The following is a 17,296-nucleotide window of genomic DNA, read 5'->3' on the forward strand; positions in this document are numbered from 1 at the left end:
CCTCAGCCTCCCAAATGCTGGGATTACAAGCATGTGCCACCACGCCCAGCTAATTTTTTTTTGTTTTTTGGTGGTACTGGGTTTCCTGGAAGCCCTTCTACCTCCGGGATGCACTCCCACGGGCTACACTCTCAGACCTATTTTTAAACTTTTTTTTATGTGGAAACAGGGTCTCTTAAGCCAGCGAGGCTGGCTCCAAACCAGCAGGATCCTCCTGTCTCCACCTCCCAAGCACGGGGATTACAAGTCTGTGCCACCACGCCCAGCCACGCCTGGCTAATTTTAATTCACTCTTTTACTAATTTTCTTCCTTGATCCCAAAAACCATTGCTGCAGTTTGGATTTCATGCCTGCATCCTTCCACTGGCTGTTGGCACGATTCTTTTATCCAAGAAATCCAGATGTGGCACTATGCTATATAGATTCCTCCTGTGTCTTCCCATAGTTGCCAGAAAATAGAACAAAGTTCTTCATGAGTGTTTATGAGCTATCTTCTGCCTATGTCTTGTATCTTACTGAAACAGGGGGTTTCTTGAGAAGAAACCCGGCGTTCCATTAAAGATGAAACGGAGTTTCTTGAGAATAAACTCGGCATTTCCTTACCAGGTTCTCGTCTACAGTGAGCGAAGAATGACATCCGCAGACCACAGGAAGGGGAGTAAAAGGTTTATTGGAATCAGCAGGGAATAGGGAAAAGTGGCCGAACACCCTGAAGGGGCTGTTGGAAGTCTGAAGTCCAGAATCTGCCTTCAGGACAATACTTGAGGGTAGCCCAAGCCAAATGCCTTCAGTTGCAAGCTGCTTTCTCCCAGAGTCCACACGATCTGCCAGAAAAGAAGTGCAGGTCACCCCTAGGGGCCCAGGTCGGCCTTGATGTCCAGCAGAGGCCTTCAGGTCACTACACGAGTGTAGCCCAGGCCACGTGCCTTCAGTTGCACTCCGCCTTCTCTCAAAGCTAACGCGACCTGCAAAAGAGAAAGAGAAAAGCTCCCCAAAGAGGAAGGGTTCCCAGAGTGGGTAAAACCATTGGTGACTGCACTAGGGGTTTATGTATGTCTGCATGTCCTCTGTTGGTTGTGGTTGGAGTTTGGGATTCTGGGAATTCTGGGAATTCTGGGAAGCAGCTCTCAGAATTTGCATAGGGTGTTTGCATGTCCTTTAAAGAGTCTCCTTTCAGTAGGAGTGTCAGACTTGCTCCAGTGATGTCTCCTGGGTTTGTTGATTAGTAAACAGATGGTTTTGTGAAGCTTTGGTCCTTTTTATCTCTGAACTTTGGAAGAGCTGATATTTGTCTTCCCTCAGGAAATTAAGTTTTTTCTACTGAGGCCTCTTCCCTATCTGCCTATTTCCTTTCTACCTCCTCATTACCTATTGACAATTCCCTGTAGCTTCCTTTAGTTCAATTATATTCTTTTCTTCTGGTCTTTACATTCTTCTCTCTACTTAAAATTACTTTCTCCAATCTGCCTTTACAAATCACTGTTGTTTTGGTCTAGTTTATCAGCTCCTGCTTGTTCTTCAAGGTTCAATTCAAATACCATTATTTACTTTCTTTAACTTGCTCCCCTCTGTTAGAAGAAACGTCTCCTCTGAGCCTCTTGATTCCATTTATAGACCTGTCTCTACTGTAAGACTTCCAGCTCTTCAAGAACTTTCAATAATATGTTAAATAGAAGTTGCATAAGTAAGCATTCTTATTTAGTTTCTCACATTAGGTAAAAAAAGAACCTTTACATTTTCTTGGATCTTTCACCATTAAATCTGATATTAGATTGAAGTTTTTCATGTATGGCTTTTGTCATGTTGAGGAAGTTTCCTTAGTCTATTTTCTATTCTTAACTTATTGCATATTTTTGTCAAAAAAGTTATTAAATTTTACCATCTGCATTTTCTGCATAAATTAATATTTATATTTCATAATTCTTTTAATGTTGGTATTATACTGTTTTATTTTTATAATTCTAACAGCTTTTCATTGGAATCTTTAGCATTCATTTGGGGAGGTCTATTTGTAAAGAATTCTCTCAGCTTCTTTTCTTTTTCTTTCTTTTTAAAAAAATATGAGGATGACTATTTTCTCCCTAGTTTCTGAAGGATTGTTTTTCTGGATATAAAATTCTCAGTTCACAGGGATTTTTTTTTCTTTCAGCACTTTAAATATGTCATCTCCTGTCTTTTGATCTCCAAGGCTTTTTATGCAAAATTAGCTGATAACCTTGTCTTATGAGGTGTTTCTTCTCTCTTATTGACATCAAGATTCTATTTTTGTCTTCCTAGGCCTTAGATAGTCTATTGTAGTCTCCAGTCAGAATCTCATGCCCCAGAGCCAGGTTTGGTGGTGCATGCTTGTAATCCCAGCATTTGGGAGGCTAAACAGGAGGATATTGGTTTCCGGACAGCCTCAGCTACTTACTGAAGCCCTTCGCAACTTAGTGAGACCTTGTTTCAAAATAAAGAATAAAAAGGGGCTGGGTGTATAGGTCAGAAGTAGAATGCCCCTGGGTTCAACCCCCAGTATTAAAAAAAAAAAACAAGAATCTCATGCCCCAGATACCTGCAGGTTGGTAGTCTCCTTATAGCTTTTATAAGTAGTACTCACAACTTTTTCCACCTACATTCTGACTTATATGAAACAAAGATGAATGAATACATTCTTCAAGTATCTCCAGCCAAGTCAGAATAGACATGCACAACAATTTGCAAATAAGATCTATTCTGCTTCCTCTGGTTGGAGGAGAAAATCTGGGAACCAAATTGCCTTTGGGCAAGATCGAGACTGTTGGCCTTCCTGGGAAGTAGCAAGCAAGGGTGAATAAAAATACCATGAATCATACTTACCTGGCAGGGGAGAAACCATGATCACAAAGGTAGTTTTCCCAGGGCGAGAGTCATGCATTGCACTCTGTATGTGCTGACCCCTGCGATTTCCCCAAATGTGGGAAACTCGACTGCATAATTTGTGGTAGTGGGGGACTGATTTCCCCTTACCAGAAAAAAAAAGAAAAAATTTTTATGAATCTTTCCTTCTGTTTAAAGATCTTTTTCTTTGATTGCTATAAACATTTGATTATTTTCCAGAGATCTTACAAAGTTGGTCCATGAAGTATTTGGTTATTTTCTTGATTTTTTTGTAAATGAATGCAAGCTTAGTGCTTCCTAGCCTGATGTTTTGCTAATGTTACTCCTTCTTTTCCAGTGTGTGTGTGTGTGTGTGTGTGTGTGTGTGTGTGTGTGTGAAGAAAGCTGACTTCACAAATTTCCTTTGAGGGAAATTTGACCAATCCTTGAGGGACTGATGAGATAGAATAGAAGAAATAAAGTTTTAGGTAGAAAAGAAACACATTGGAAAGGAAAGGAAAAATACGGTTTTAAAAACTGAGATCTTCAGTTTAACAAAGCTTGATTATTCTTGAAATCCAGGCCCATACTTTTAAATCATAATGGGAATGACTCAGGAAATTCCTGAGGTAATTAAAGCTGATAGAGCTTCACCTTTTGTCAAAAGTTCTTTGTGCCTCCAGAAAGAGCCCCCGAAAAGTCAGACCTTTTGTTAAAGAGCCCTGCACTCCTGTCTCCTCTCCCAAGGAGTCCTGTCCACAAAATAATCTATCTCCACCTTTTGTGAACCAGAAAGTTTCAAAGTAAGAGCCTGTGATCCCATGTGCCCCTGGCCACCCCCTCTCTAGTGGGCCCTAAAAGAGGAGCTTTTGTTCATTTGGGACAATTTGGGGGCAGCTCTGGGGCTGTTTTTCAGTTCTTGCCCCTCGCTCCCTGCACCCTCTCTCATGGGATAATGCAGCCATGTGTAACCAATATTCCTCAGGTCACAAGCCAGATAGGCAAAACCTCACTAGACAAAAGCATGATTTTAGGTCCACAAGACCACAGAAGTAGAGACAGAGAGATAAACAGCACTGTGAACAGGTAGGAGTTCCCCAAACTCATGTATATTCTCTTTCTCAGTCCTCTCTGTCTCTCATTGTATTAAAAGTAAATTTTGAGTGCTGGGATGTAGTTCAGTGGTAGAGCAATTGCCTAGTATGTGAGAAGCTCTGGGTTCAGTTCTCAGCACTGGAAAAGTGAATTTTAAAAACCTCTATTTTACAACAAGTTTTAGCTTATTATTTTACATAACACAAAATAAGAAACTTGTGTTCAAAACTCCTTACTATGGAAGGAGTATCTAAATTTTTAAAAGTACTGCTAAAACTAACATAGTATAAAAAAGTCCCTGGGGTCAAATCCTGGTTCCATCACTGGCCATATGACCTTTGGCAAGTTATTAAAGGAACTTCTTTGATTCACAGGGTTCAGTGGTAATAGTTGTGGTGGCAAGAGTAGAGGAGGAAGGGTATACTTTTCTCCTAATTCAAACTGTATAGACAGCTTGAGATTGAATCCTATTGATTACTGTTTTTGTTTATACTGGCTCATAGTTTTCCCCTTCCTAGCATTTCCAGAATTTTTTTTTTTTTTTTGGTGGTACTGGGGGTGAAATCCAGGGGCTTTCTACCTCCGGGCTATACTCCCAGATCTATTTTATATTTTATTTGGAAATAGGGTCTCACTGAGTTTCTGAGAGCCTCACTAAGTAGCTGAGGCTGGCTTCAAACCTGTGCGATCATCCTGTCTTAGCTTCCCAAGCGCTGGGATTACTACTGTGTGCCACCACGCCCGGCAGAATTTTTGATATATGTGTATAGTACTGAGGAGGTAGAAAGGAAATAGGCAGATAGGGAAAAGGCCTCGGTAGAAAAAAAGTTAATTTCCTGAGCTTCCTGAGGGGTGACAAATGCCTGAAATTCCAAAGGCTCAGAGATAAGAAGGCCAGAACTTCACAAAAGCCATCTGTTTACTAATCAACAAACCCAGGAGCCCCTCACCTAGCAAGTCTGGCATTCCTGAAAGGAGACTCTTCAAAGGAGTTGCAAATACCCTATGCAAATTCTGAGAGCTACTTCCCAGAATTCTCCTTGAAATCCCAAAGTCACCCTAACCAAAAGAGGTCACAAACGATCAGGCCTTCCGCCTTAGTCGGATGACAAGTTGGGACTTTCCCTCTCAAGACCCCCTCCCCTTTCGGGGAGCTATTCTCTCTCTTGCAGGTCGTGTTGGCCCTGAGAGAAGGCAGAGTGCATCTGAAGGCACTTGGCTCTGGCGACACTTGGGTAGTGACCCTGGGCGACACTCGGGTAGTGACCCTGAAGGCAGCTACTGTACCCCGGAGTTCCGACAGCCCCTTTGGGGTGTTCTGCCACTTTTCTCTATTCCCTTCTGGCAGATCGCCAGGACTCTGGAAGAAAGCAGCCTGCACCTGAAGGCAATTCGGCTTGGGCTACTCTCAAGTATTGTCCTGAAGGCAGCTGCTGGAGCCAGAGTTCCAGCCCCTTTGGGGGTGTTCAGCCACCTTTCCCTGCCAAGACATCCTGCTGCCTCGGCATCTATGTGTTGAGACCCCCCACTCCACATAGTTAATCGGCAGAATGCCCCGAGAAAGAGGGTCTCTCTGGCCAAAGTACCCCCCACTTTTAGATACCCTTCACTATTATTCCTTTTAAATTTCTACACGAATTGCTCCAGTGATGTGAAATCAGGACTATAAATAGAAACTGAGTCTGTGGAAATAAAATCTCTAATAATTTGCCTAAACGTCCTTGGCTTTGCTCAAGAGTAAGGAAAAAACTGGCCAGAATTCAGATGCTGTGATAAGCATTCCAGCTGCAGCAATTACAAAGGGTCTCTGACCCTCACTATCACTAACTTAGGTTAAGCTATTAACTCCGGTAAGGTAGTTCAGTTTAAGGAAACTTTGTTTACCCTTGAGATCCTGCCTAGAGACAGAGAAGATAAAAACCTTGTGTGTGACCTTAAAGCAATTTAGTTGATAAACAACTTAGTTGCCCAAATACAATAGACTCAAGGAGAAAGATTGGTGACTTTTACGCCCAGTGTAAATATTCCTGAAGACAGAGAGGCTGACCGCATGGTTAATGAATATGACAAAATAAAGGACAGACGTTCTAAATATATATGTATGAAGGAAAGGAAATACCGTGTAAGAGTAAGAAAAGCATTTTTGCATGAAGAAGAGCTTATCATAAGAAAGTCCCAACTGGGAAAGAAAGGAATTAGAAAGTTAGAAGCAGGTTGCAGAGGGTTTGTGACAGAGAAATGGATTATTAAAGATGGTTAGACTTTTAATAGGCTTATTGTCTAAAGAAGAGTGTTCAGCAATTAAGAAAATACATCTGACAATTAAAACCAAGAACTTTGTGGTGTTGTTTGTGGTATTTTGTCTGCAAAACTGTGTTGTGAGTTTGCTTAAGCTTTCAGATTTAGGAGATAAAAAATGCCAACACCTGGAGAAACTTTATCACATCCACCTGAATCACCACGTCTCCCCACACTTGCTATATGAACTGAGCCCAAAAGATGGAAAGTTCCAAGAGAGCCAAAGAAGATTCCCCGAGAAACCCCCAAGCCTTGGCCATGCTTGTTTATTTTGGGAAGTGGCCCCCTGGGACTGCCTATCTGCAAAGACCTTGGAAAAGAATCAGGAGTCAGGAGTCAATCTCTCGAAGATCAACAGCCAGCTGAAGGACTAGTTTTATTACCTTTGTTTACATGTCATTCATTATTACTTCACAATGATTACACCCACCTCCCTCTCCTCTTACTATTAACTTTACTGGTGAAAGGTATAAATTTCTTGGAGTTTTTGTAATAAAGTGTCATTGGCTCAAGAAGCCTTTGTCCACCTCAAATTCTTTCCCAAGCGCCGTACCCAAAAACTTAGGGAATTCATAGAGGGAACAGAATTGCTGCAGATAAGTTTCTGCAGAACTCCACCTGCCTTTTGCCCCATCTTTCTGAGGCTCCCGGTCGCGAGTGGACTTGCCCCCACAGGACTGAGCGAGTCGGTAACATTTCCCCATTCCCTGCTGCTTCCAATAAACCTTTTACTCCCCTTCCTGAGGTCTGTGGGTGTCATTCTTCGCTCACCGTAGACAAGAACTCGCCGGATTTCCTCTCAAGAAACCCCCGTTTCAGTACTTTGAGAATGACACATTGGTTGAAGTTTGGATTTGTTTCATCTTCCATGAAGGTTATTCAGTTTTGTTCTAGCAGTTATTAGTTAAATTATTATGGGAACCTACTGGTCCTGTGAAGCTTGCATCCATTCTTTTTTAGGATGGGTATATATTAATTTTGAGTTTAGTTCTAGGAGCTGGCATTCACTCTAGGACATTATAATTACTCCTAAAGCCTGGCCTTTCTGCATGCAAATTGATTGATCATTATGGTAAACAAGTTCTCTGTGTTCAGGCCCACAACCTTGCTCTGACATGGACATCTTCAAACCTTGCCAGTAAATATTTGCTGAGGGGTTTTTTTTGGTACTAGAGATTGAACCCAGGTGTATTCTAATTCTGAGATACACCCCTCAGCCCTATTTTATTTTTTGTTTTGAAACAGGATTTATCTAAGTTCCTGAGGATCTCACCAAGTTGCTGAAGTTGGCCTTGAACCTGCGGCATTCCACTCTCAGGCTCCCAAGTACTGGAATTACAGGTATGTGCCACCCTGCCAAACTTCAATATTTGTATTCCTATTGCCCATATTGCATAGCACTGTGCATGTATGTAACTGCCCAATGTTTCTGTGATACCCCATTTAGAGGGAAACATCTAAATAGGTGTGTTTGTGTGGTACTGAGGATTGAACCTAGGGGCAGTCTACAACTAAGCTATATCCCCTCCCTTTATTTTGAGAAATATTCTCAATAAGTTGTCCAGACAGGCCTCAAACCTGTGATCCTACCTCCGCTTCTTGAGTAGCTGGGATTATAGGCGTGTGCTACTGCATCTGCATTGGTGAGGGCCTTCTTGCTGGGTCCCCACATAGAGGAAGGCAGAAGAGCAGGAGAGAGTAAACCCTTTTTATAGCAGAATGAATCTATTAATAAAGGCAGAGCCTTCAATGAGCTAATCACCTCCCAAAAGGCCCCACTTCTCAACACTATTGAATTGGGGATTAAGTTTCCAACACACGAATTTTGGGGACACACTCAGACCATAACAGGGTTAATTATTTTTATTACAACCAAGTATGAATAATGTCAAAATATGTAAAACGTCTAAATATTGCATAGTTGGGAATAGCTAAACAAGTTTCTATAAATCTGCACTATACGTTGTTATGGACTGAGTATGTCTCCCAATAAATCTATATTTTGAAGCACTGACCCTGAGTGCAGCTGTGATCAGTAGATGGGGCCTCTAAGGAAGTTCTGTGCTTTGAATATTTGGGTCCTCTCCAAAATTCATGTTAAAACACAGGGTTTTAAAAATGATTAGTTCATGAGGGCTCCACCTTAATGAATATATTAACATCCTTAGAGAAAGGTTTGAAGGAATGGTTTGGCCTCTTCCATCCCTTCCTCCACCAGAGAACACAGCAAAAGGCAGATAAGGCAGCAGTGAGGCACTATTTTGGAAGCAGAAAACAGCCCTTCAGATAGCAAATCTACTGATATTGAACTCACCAGTCTCCATAACTGTGAGAAACACATTTTGTTTATAAATTACCTCATAGGTGGTATTCTGTTGTAACAGCACAAATAGGCTAAGACTGAAATTGGTACAAAGCGTGCAGGGATGTCGTAAAAAATAATGAAAAATGGGAAATCAACTTTAGAATTGTGTAGTGGGTAGACCTGGAAGAGTATGGGAGAATAGGCTAGAAAGACTGTAGTACTATAAATAGACCATAAAAAATTACTCTGATGAGGGCTCACAAAAAGAGGAGAGCTGTATAGATCAAGCTTCAATCTGTGTGTGTGTGTGTGTGTGTGTGTGTGTGTGTGTGTGTGTGTTACTGGGACTGGAATCCAGGGGCATTCTACCTCTGAGTTATACCCCCAATCCGATTTTTTATTTTTTATTTTGAAACAGGGCCTCACTAAGTTGCAGAGGGCCTCACTAAGTAGCTGAGGCTGTCCGCGAACTGTGATCCTCCTGTCTTAGCCTCCCAAATGCTGGAAATGCAAGAGTGCACCACCACGCTCGGCTTAGCTTCAATCTTCTTAAAGATTACCTAAGTATTTGTGCTGTGGAGATCAGTATGGAGGGTTGTCAAGAGACTAGCAGTGAAAATGCTATATAACCCAACTATACCACTCCTTGGTATTTTTCTCCCTCCCTCCCTCTTTCTTTCTTTCTTTCTTTCTTTCTTTCTTTCTTTCTTTCTTTCTTCCTTTCTTTCTTTCTTTCTTTCTTTCTTGGCACTGGGGATTGAACCCAGAGGCATTTTACCACTGAGCTAAACCCCCAGCTCGATTTTATTTCTTATTTGGAAAAAGGGTCTCACGAAGTTGTGGAGGGCCTCACTAAGTTGTCGAGACTGGCTTTAAACCTTTGATTCTCCTGTCTCAGCCTCCCACGTATGGGGATTACAAGCATGTGCCACCATGCCCAGCCTCCTTGGTATCTTTTCAAATGATTTAAATTCAAAATACTATATTAATATATGTATACTCATATTTATAGCAGCATAATTTACAATAGCCAAATTAGAGAACCAAACCAACCAGGTATTCATCAACTGATGAATGTATAGAGAAAATGTGGCATATACACACAATGGACTTTTACTCAGCCATAAAGAAGATTAAAATTATGTCATTGCAGGAAAATGGATAGAACTAAAGAATATTACGCTGAGATCAGCCAAACTACGAAAATATACCTCTGAGCTATTCCTCCCAGTACATTTTTTTAAATTTTTGAAACAAAGTCTCACTATGTTGCTGAGGGCCTTGTTAAAATTAATGAGGCTGGCCTTGAACTTTGAACCTGCAGTCCTCCTTTCTTAGCCTCCTAAGTACTGGGATTACAATCATGTACCATTAAGTATGTATGTATGTATATATTCCTCTCTCCCTGCACATGGTACTGGGGGTTGAACAGGGCCGATTTACTATGGAGCTACACCCTCAGCACTTTTCTAATATTTTATTTTTGTGTGTATGTGTGGTACTAGGGATTGAACCCAGGGGCATTCTTCCCATGAGCTACACTCCCCACCCTATTTCATTTTTTTATTTTGAAACAGGGTCTAGATAAGTTGTCCAGACTGGCCTCAAGCTTGTGATCCTCCTGCCTCAACCTCTTGAGTAGCTGGGATTGCATACATGTGCCACTGTACCCAAGTGTAGTTTCTCTTAATGTACAGTCTTCATTATGATCGGTAGGTCTCTTTACTGATTTTCTGCACATTTGAAGTTGTGTTCCTAATGTCATTCTTTGCATCTTCACCCTCACAGATGTTTTGTTTTCCTCATTTTTGTATTCCATTTCATCTTCATCTCCTAGAGATTTCTGGGGTCATTTAGCGTGCTTCTATGAAGTGTATGCATTTTTTTACTTTCATCTTGTTTTTTCATTCCTTTCTTTTTGCCTTTTCTGTCTACTCTATCACCTTCTTACTGCCTGCATCTGCAGTTTTCTGCTTTCCTCCTCAGTTTCTGAAGATGACTGTCCTTGAACTGCCTGGTATCCAGCAGCCTCTACTCCTGAGTTATTTTCTATTTAGCACAATTGTTCATCACTTGTTTGTTCATTAACTAGTTTCTATTTGTTTGACTTTCTAAACTGTCTTTATATTTCTTGTGCAGATAGATGAAGGTTTTTAGGATCCAGAAATGCAGTTTCATGAGTGGCAAAAAAGAAAAAGATACATTTTTGCTGGCAGCTTCACATTTCCCTCTGGGAGCTCATCACTAGGCTGGCCAGTGCAGATAGCCCTGTGCCTTGGTGAGGATCTGGTGGCCCATCTTATTTTCGAGGTCCCAAGGATATTCCATCATGACAGTTCTCCTTCCAGATTGTTCCTGGTTGCCAGGAAGATTCAGAGAGGCTAATCCATATAGACTGTTCCCCTATCTTGACTTCTAAGGCCAACAATTAGTTTTGCATGTGTTTGAACTGTAAAAAGTAAATTCATTTAGTATGTATTCAGTCCTTCGTATCTGGTTTCTCTTAGCACAATGTTATATTTATGAAATTCCTCCAGATTACATTCCTTTCTTTCATTCTCATTACTATGTGGCTTTCCATTATGTAAATATATCACATTTTATTTATCTGTTCTATTTTTGATGGACATTTGAGGAGTTCTCAGTTGAAGGCTAAGTGTGTGATTTGAATATTCAGGTACACATCTTTTGATGTATGTATACATGTGTTTACCTGAAAGGTATAACTAAGAGATAAATTGCTGAGTTATATATGGTATGTATATTCTCAATTTTAGTAGGTACCGCCAAAACAGGTTTTCAAAGACACTGTACCAATTTACACCTCCATCAACAGTGTATGAGGATTTGGGTTGCTTCACATCTTCATCACTACTTAGAAAATCAAACTAATCAATAATTTACCTTATAGTTTATTTCCTATTTAACAAATTATTTTTGAGCAGATTCATGTTCTATTATATTCTTTTAGTTATTTCCTTATTTTTTAAATTTCTGAATAAATAGTTATTTTGACATATCTAATCAGATACTTCTCAAATATTTTTCTTCCAAATAGTTAACAGTTGCTTTTCCAATTAGTACACCAAAGATTACTGCTATTTTGTCTATTACATATTTATTTTTTAAATTTTTTTTCTCAGACTTGCTTGCTCTACAATTCAGAAAATACAGTTCATTGACTTTCAGGTTTTCTTATTTAAAGAGAAAATTGAGCTGGGTGTGGTGATACACATCTGTAATCCCAGTACTTGGGAGGCTGAGATAGGAGGATTGTAGGTTCAAAACCAGCCTCTGCAACTTAGAGATACTCTGTTTCCAAATAAATATAAAAAATAGGATGAGGGTGTAGCTCAGAGGTAGAATTCCCCTGGGTTTAATCCCCAGCACCACACACACACACACACACACACACACACACACACACACACAGAGAGAGAGAGAGAGAGAATAAAAGAAAAACTGATCAAGATATACATTAACCTGAGTGTAGACCTGGATGCTCTCTTTAACTCTGGGCAGTTTTTTTCTGAGGCTGGTTCAAATTAGCTTATAATTTTATTTTTAAAATGTCACCATTACCTCAAGATAATGTAAGAGCCTTTTTTGTGGTTTGTAATCTGTATAGGTAATATGGTGAGCTCCTATAAAAGATCAGGGGAAGGTGTCAGGGATGTACTTGTATGAAATGAGACTTGCAGGGATGGATACCTGGATCATACACGAGTGGATGAGAGTTGGGGAAGTTCTGTTGGCTATTCAAACTCTTCCCTAAAATTTATCCACTGGTTTTCTTTTTAATTACATTATTTATCATAGGGAGGATATTGGCAGTGATATTCTTATCCCACATCTTCCCTGAGGCATTGTGTTTGTGTTGCGGGGAAGGGCTGGGAGAAATATGGTGAATAGAGGAAAAGAGAGGGACAGAGCTGGGCATGGTGGCACCTCCTGTAATCCCAATACTTGGGTATTGAGACAAGAGGATCACAGGTTTGCACCAGGCTCAGTAACTTAGTGAGACCCTGTTTCAAAATAAAAAGGAAAAAATAAAAAGGGCTGAGAGTTTAGCTTAGAGGTAAAATACTCCTAGTTTTTACCCCTAGAAAATGAGAGGGGGCAAGGAAAGAGAAAAGGGAGGGAGAGAGAGAGAGAAAGGGAAGGTGAGAGGAAGGAAGAGAAGAGAAGCAAAGTGAAGGGAAGCGAAGAGGAGGTGAGGGGAGAAGAGGGAAGCCCTGAAGTCCAGGTCTCTAGAACAGATAGTATTTTAGGCCAAGAAAGAGAGCACATGAGTGTTTTTTTGAATTCTGTGGAAACTAAGGAGTAAACTCCAGAAATGGAGACTCTCAAGGCCAGGACCATAGTCTCAGTCCAGAGAGCAATTTATCTCCCCTCCCCCTGCCGTCCAGCATTGTAGCTTATCCCAAAGAGCTGGATTTCCAAGAAGCCCCCTCAAAATGTGATAAGGGGTTACACAGAGTGGGTAACTGAAAGACAACTGTGGTGGAGGCCGGGCATTGGAATGGTGGTGTGGAGGTGATTGAGTGAGAACACGATACTGGACTGAAGAAGATAGGAGCAAGGCTCTAGCAAGAAGCCTCCCTTCAAAGTGCAATGTAAAGCCTGGCGGGCATGGTGGCGCACACGCTTGTAATCCCCGCGCTTGGGAGGCGGAGACAGGAGGATTGTGCTGGTTCGAAGCCAGCCTCGCTGGCTCAAGAGACCCTGTTTCCAAATAAACAAAATAAAATAGGTCTGGGAGTGTAGCCGGAGGTAGAAGGGCTTCCAGGAACCCCAGTACTGCAAAAAAAAAAAAAAAAGAGTGCAGTGTAAATATAATAGTGGGAGTGCCCATAAGCTATTTATTTATATTTTTATACTGAGGATTGATCCCAGAGACATTCTACCTCCAATATATATCCCAAGCTGCTTTTTTAAATTTTCTCTTTTGAAATAGGATCTCTCTAAGTTGCTGAGGCTGACTTCAAACCTGCAATTCTCCTGTCTCAGCCTCCGGAGTACTGGGATTATGGCCATGTGTGATCACTCCCAATTTTGTAAACCCTGGTTTTACAAAAGCTACCTCCAAGTGATTCCATGAGTAGTGCTAGCTTTGGTATTTTTCATGAGTCGACTCTCTTCTCTGCCATCAATTATTTCAATAGACAGAAAGGGAGGAGCCAGAAGAGCATTTTTTAAATGGCATTTTATGATTATAAATAACAATACTATATTCCAGAAGCAGAGAGGCAAGATGGGGTACAAAGAAAGACATCTGCTCTGCCAAGTGTTTGTCTAGTCAGGATCAAATTGATGCAGGGATGAAGGCAAGCGAATCAAGGTAATACACAGGTGGGATTAATCACACCCAACCTCACTAAGAGACTGTTCATTTTTTATGAGGTATGGCTGAGTGATAAAGAGACTGCGATAGAGAAGGGGAGAGGGGATAATGGATAATATTTTCCAGCCTTCCCTCCCCCATTCTGTGTTTTTCCTTTTCTCTCATGACCAGAAGTCTAGACAGGAAGCAGAGGTCGGTTACCAAGGCAACCGAAGCCCAGTTTGCTTGATTGGTGAGCATGTGAGATACAAACAAAATTGCTTTTCAAAATGTGAGGGCTTATGGAGGATGGGTATAAACTAAACAAACAGATTCATTCATCTTCACAATTATTTTGCATGCACATAGAAATACACAAAGACAAACAGAACTTCCTTCATGTTTAATTGAGAATCACTGCAGGGAAGGCCGTTGAACTCTCCCCCTGCCACCTTTCATTCTCCCTCCTGGCCCCTTGCTGCAAACCGTTCAATATGCCTTCTGTCTGAATTTGATGGAGTTCTAATAAGATTGCCTGTCCATGACTCTGTTGGCTACAGAAAAAGAAATTAAAGGGGAAAAAAGGGTATAAATGCACCTAGCTTTAAAAACAACAAAGATAGAAACCTTAGCATCAAAATATTTCCCCCTTAATCTTCCTAAAATCTCAGAAAATCCAACCAAAGCATTGCTTTCTCGATATCTAATTAATACGTATTTGGTTTTGGTCAATTACCAGAGTTCCATACAAATGTAATTGGAATACATGACCATTCCTTATACATTGCTGCCCCTAGTGTAACAAAAATAAATTGCACTCTCTTAACAGCTGTAGGCAGGTCAGAGCACAAGTTTTCCATATGAATGCTGTGTAAAGGGGGTTAGACTTGGATCTCTCTTTTCCAAGATATATAGTAAAGTGTATCTGTTAATATCTTATTTTTTGGTATGGGGGATTGAACCCAGGAGCACTCTACCTCTGAGGTATAACCCTAATCATATTTTAATTTTTTTTTTGTTTTGTTTTGGTGGTACTGGGATTCCTGGAAGCCCTTCTACCTCCGGGCTACACTCCCAGACCTATTTTTACATATTTATTTGGAAACAGGGTCTCCTAAGCCAGCGCGCGCAGCTGGCTTCGAACCTGCGCGGTCCTCCTGTCTCCGCCTCCCAAGCGCAGGGATTACAAGCGTGCAGCACCACGCCCGGCTATTTTAATTTTTATATTGAAACAGAATCTCACTATGTTACTGAGGGTTTTGCTAAGTTTCTGGCCTCAAACCTGTGATTCTCCTGTCTCAGCCTCCTAAATACTGGATTGCAGGTGTGTTCACCACCTCACCTCGCTCTCTGAATCTTTTTTTTTAATCATAGAAGGCTGAAACAGGTATTCTACCAGTAGCCATGATTCTTCTGTTGAGGAAATACATTCTACTCTGTAGCAACTACTTGCTGAGGCAGTTTCCGTTGTTAATTTTAACAGAAATCCATCCTCTGCTTTTACACTCTGAAACGAATTCAGAAAATTCATACGAATTTTAAAAGTGTTCTAATAATGTGATCTGCATAGAGACTTTAGAAATTAGATAATCTGCCTTTAAAGTTTTAAGAAGGGAGCAAAATGGGGAACTGTGCTTATATCTGTCTATACTTTCTTCTAAGATTGGAAGACTTTCCCTGAGATAAAGAAAAAACTTAGACTTGTAGATTTGAATACAAGTTGTGTGTTTATGTGGACACTCTTTGTACATTTATATGTGTAGAGAGGATAGGTCTAGAGTGATGTGAATTGGCAAGCACCACTTTGTATAGCAAACCAGTATATGTGCTATAATTTGCATTGTTTATTTCATTTGAGAATTATAAATATGCGATAGGCTGGCTGTCTTTCCTAAGTTGACTTTAAAAGGGCATTCTTTGATACTATGAGGCTAATTGATTGGGGATGGTGAGCATAAATGTTACTTGGTACTAAGATCTTTCTGATACTTTTATATTGCCACAGCCCTTTGTAGTGCAGAAAAAATTCTGATAGGCAAATTCATTCTCCTAAATCAGTTCTGCTTCCTATATGATTTCTCCTATAACCCTTCTCATGATTTGTAAATGAAATACCTGGAGATGAGAAGATGCAGATCAAGGTCTTCCAGTTTCTTTTCTTTCTTTCGTTCTTTTTTTTGTGATACTAGGGGTAGAACCAAGGAGCATTCTACCTCCAAGCTCCACCCTAGTCCTATTTGTTTTTTTGATGGTACTGGGGTTCCTGGAAGCCCGTCTACCTCCGGGCTACACTCCCAGACCTATTTTTTTATATTTTTATTTGGAAACAGTGTCTCTTAAGCCAGAGCAGCTGGCTTCAAACCTGCGCAATCCTCCTGTCTCCGCCTCCCAAGTGCGGGGATTACAAGTGTGAGCCACCACACCTGTCTCCTAGTCCTATTTTTTAATTCTATATTTTGAAATAGGGTCTCACTGAGTAGCACAGGACCTTACTAAATAGCTGAGGCTATCAGCAAACTGGGATCCTCCTGTCTCAGCCTCCCAAACGTGGTATTACAAGCAAGAGCCACCACGCCCGGCAAGGTCTTCCTTTTTCTGAATAATGTGCTCTGAAACCATACCTCATCATATCTTCCTGTTAAATTTCTCCACTTTACTCCTGTAGGACAATCTTTTTTTTTATTTTTATTTTTTTTTGCGGGTTTGGGGATGGAACCCAGAGGCATTTGACCTCCGAGCCACAACCCCTGCCCTATTTTTTATTCTTTATTTTGAAACAGGGTCTCACTAAGTTGCAGAAGGCCTCACTAAGTAGCTGAGGTTGGCCTTGAACCGTGATCCTCCAGTCTCAGCCTCCCGAATGCTGGGATTACAAGCATGTGCCACCATGCCCGGCTCTGTAGGACAATCTTAAGTGTTAATCTTTGAAAAATTATTGATGCTATGTACAAGGGTTTCTTAAAACACCTAGGGCCCCTTCACATATCTGAATCCTTCATCCATAGATATCATTATGTACCCCTGTGTCACTTAACAATAGGGATATGTTCTGAACAGTGTGACATTAGATAGTTTCTTTATTGTATGAACATCATCAAATGTACTTACACAAACTGATTATATCACCAGGTGATATAATCTTATGGGATTCATCATATGAATGGTCTATTGTTGATGGAAAAGTTGGAGGAGTAACTGCATATATAAAGATAACTGTTCTGTACCCATTAGTTGCATACTCATTCAGTCCTCTCATATTAAAAAAGACAAATATTTGTCAAATGTCTGTGGGGTTCATAATAAGCTAAATCCGATGAAAATTTGGAACATTCATCACTTCTCCCTTTTCCCCTCTCAAACTTCTTCCCCTAGTCTCCTTCCACTAGTCTATTGGTCCTTTCTTCTCATTTATCTAAAACCCATTTTGTGCCGGGTGT

Source organism: Muscardinus avellanarius (assembly GCF_963383645.1).
Source record: "Muscardinus avellanarius genome assembly, chromosome: X".
NCBI classification, from domain to species: Eukaryota; Metazoa; Chordata; class Mammalia; order Rodentia; family Gliridae; genus Muscardinus; species Muscardinus avellanarius.